This window comes from Panthera uncia, assembly GCF_023721935.1.
Source record: "Panthera uncia isolate 11264 chromosome A1 unlocalized genomic scaffold, Puncia_PCG_1.0 HiC_scaffold_17, whole genome shotgun sequence".
Classification (NCBI taxonomy): Eukaryota; Metazoa; Chordata; class Mammalia; order Carnivora; family Felidae; genus Panthera; species Panthera uncia.
The window spans coordinates 46,483,878-46,487,645 of NW_026057577.1; positions in this window are offsets into that span (position 1 = coordinate 46,483,878).

A 3,768-nucleotide genomic window follows, 5' to 3' on the forward strand; every position below is an offset into this window, starting at 1 on the left:
CAATAATGCCAACAACCATAGGGCTTCAATCCAACATTATATTCAGACTTCATGCTAAAATAATGGTGTCTAGAGATCTATGTGTTCATTACAACTAAAATAGATCTGAGACGTAGTGCCATAGGCTTTGAAAAACAGAACCAATTGGAGTCATTTTGTAAAGGACTGTGCCACAAGTCAAAATTCCCTTTAGTGGTCCAGAAGATTAATATAGATTCATGATCAGTGCTTCTTAATCACTTTCTCTAGAGCCCTAGGTGTAGATGTCCATGATAAAGTGGAGTGGCTTTGCATTGGCTATATTAATCATATACGGGACAGAATGAAGTGAATCAGCAAATTTATTTTAGAGCCTGTATTTATGTGAACAATTCCTAAATTTCCTTCATTCAGTGAAGAAGAAGGCAGTTTGTGATTCTCATTTGAAATAACTGTATTTTCCTATGAAAAGAAAGTTTATGATCAGGAAACTCATACCAACATAAATAACTACCATGAAATTCTCAATATGTATACTACCGCTGTATCAACATCCCATGATTTGGGTACAAAATTAATTGTATAATTTAGCAAACCTACCAAAATTTTAGTGAAATAGATAAAATCGATACCTGGCAAGGTCGGTGCCATTGACATTTGAATCACATGCTGCTTTTTCCTGACATGAATATATACCAACAGTGTTTATATCCATAGACAGGAATCGTTGGCCGATTGGTTTAATGTCAGCATTTTCTTTAGAAAAAGGTGTGATCAATACAAATTAAGAGACATTGTCCTAGCATAGATATCTCAATTCTAAGAATAACAAAAAGGGATTTTTTGTTACTGCCTTTCTTTCAAACAAAAGTATTCTTAAAAAAAATTTTTTTTTTTAAATTTTACAGAGATAGAGTACATGCACACGAATTGGGAGAGGGGCAGAGAGAGAGAGACAAATCCCAAGCAGGCTCCATGCTCAGCACAGAGCCTTTTGTGGGGTTCGATCCCATGACCATGAGATCATGACCTGAGGTGAAATCAAGAATCAGATGTTCAAGTGACCCAGTCACTCAGGTGCCTCTCAAACAAAAGTATTCTTACTTCATAAGATTTAGCCCCTATGAGTTTTCAGGCATTTTGCTAGGTTCTGGCAGTAAATATAAAATGACTTTTATTTTTAAGTGACTTATGGAAGTAAGATTCAGAAATAAGATCATGAAGTACCTAGACAATTGCAATACAATGGCATTGGATTAAGACTACTGATTAGGTGCAGTACAAGTTGGGATCGGGTGAATAAGGGAAACTTCTGGGGTAAGAAAGTGGTACATGAGCTAAGTCATGAAAAACTAATGGGGGCCATCTACAAAAAGAGAGGGTTGTATGAATGGTGGCGTGCCAGAAGGAAGCACACCTACAAAATCAAAGTTGAGAGAAAGAATGGTACATTGGAAAATCTAAAAGTTGGTTACTGTGAAAGAAGATGGGCATCCTGAAATCTTTAATAAGTATACAGAAAGCGTTGATCTTATAGCAAGAAAACACTAAACATCCTACTTATAACTGGGGTATCTAAAAAGATTATCTCTAGGTATTACTAGAAAAAGTCTCAAGAGCAAAAGAAATTGTGGAAGGAAAGGCTTTAACTTAGAACATAGATGTTGTTTGGGTTTCCTTTTAGGAGTTTGTTTTTTCTTTTATTTCCCCCCAAATTGGGGAAGGTGAACAGGTGCCCGCAACAAGGACTTCAAAGATATGTAGAGTTATGTAGAGTTGATATCATGAATAAGGGTGGATTTTAGTTTCAGCATATGAAATGACTTTAGAATCTCATTCACATATTAAGTGTTAGAACTCACAAAATTCTTTGAGAATTTCCAGTACAAATAATATTTTCATTTCTATTTTACTCAAGGATTTATTGAACACTTTTGCAGAAAGTACTACCAAGGACAAGGATACAAAAGGACACAGTATATGGAAGTATCTCCTCAGAGAATGACACAGTATATGAAAGGTTTCTCCTCAGAGAAAGAGAAGACTAGTACATAATATGTGGAATAAAATACATGAGAAATGACTAATTGCTATAAGAAACTTAGGAAGACTTAAAGGAGTTACATTTGAATTTAACCTTGGGGGATTTTGAAAGGCAAAGTTCGGAACCAAAAGCAATTTTAGGGCCATAAACAGAGACTCCAAGGTTGAGTACCTCTTATTTTCTATGTAGTAGCTAGAGTTGTATGAAACATTAATCAGATCATATTGCCCTTCTACAGAAGAAAGAGAAAAGAGAACCAAGGACACTTTTTTGAATCCTAGATGGCTAAGTTTTTCAAGTTCCTCTGCATTTATTACAGACAAAATTTCATTTCTAGTTTTAGATAGAGAAAAAACCCATAGTCCAATGGAACAAATTAAGCTTTTACTTAAGTCAACAATTTTCTGCACCCAAGACTTCCTAAAAGTATGAATGTCACTGACAAGGATGTCCATGAGAATGTTCCTTTTTAATTGGCTTTTGTCACACTGCATGTTCACAGTACAGCTTCCAACAATACCAACAGAGCCAACACAACTTTATTTGTAAAACTCAAAAAAGTTTTGATCCTTTTGAACTAAGCTGAAAATATGGCATTACTCAGAGATACTTGCCTAAAATATGTGTGAATTGATTCTACTTCTAATCCCCACAGTTATTTGAAAAATTAAGACCATTAGGCTATACATAATGAAGACAGCCTTCACAACTTGTGACTATTTTGATGGATTATAAAATGCATTCTTGCTTCATGTGGCATTACCTATGCAGAATTTACTTTCTATGCTGTTAAATTGGAAACATATTCAAGGACATGAACTTTAACATCTTAAGTGGAACATGGCATTTCTATGTGGATCTGTGAGTATTCTATAATGTTCAATTCTTATTGCCATAAACTTTCTACGAGAACATTTAAGAAAACATTTGCATTAGAAAACATTTTATTCAATGACATATATGGGTACGGTCTATTTTTGAGCTATTATAAATGCTAGATTTGATTAGAGAAATTTCACATCACCAGCCTATTTATGAAATGCACAGTTCAAAATATCTAAGGAATTACCAATTTTTTTTGTTGTTGCTGTTACTGTTGAAAGATTCAACAATACTGTGATAGAAGCAGAAATGCCTGAGGTCTTTTGATTCAAAATTTAACTGGTAAATCACTAACATTGTACTTGTAGTCATCTTAGGTTGTTTAAATATTAAAATCAGGACCACATTCACCATTACTATCAGAGAACAGCTATATTCAAGGATTCTTATTTAGCTTGCTTGCAGAAAGAACAAAGGTTTCAGACATATGAACCACAGCAAAGAGTGTTTATAAAATATCTCTTCAATAATAAAAGAGTATCTCTTTAAAATTAAAGACTATCTTGCATGGGGATAGCACTTTATTTTTACACAGTACTGTAAAGTATTCATTATTCTCTTTGATCCAGTCAACAATACTACAAGAATGCAAGGCAGAAGCTACTATTAACTTTTTACATTAAAAATGAAAAATGGAATTAAAAAAGAATTAAATGAGATATCTGCAGTGTTGTCTTAATAGCATGTTTATTTTTAAATAACCCATATTTCCTCAGCTTCTATGTTTGCTTACCTTTAACAGCCTGCATCTGTGACTTTGGAGGCTGCCACAGGGCTATGACAACTACTTTGCCTGCATAGAAAGCAAAATGCTAGGATTTTATGTCTCTCCTGGGATGGTTCAGAGTCAATGACTAGGGCAG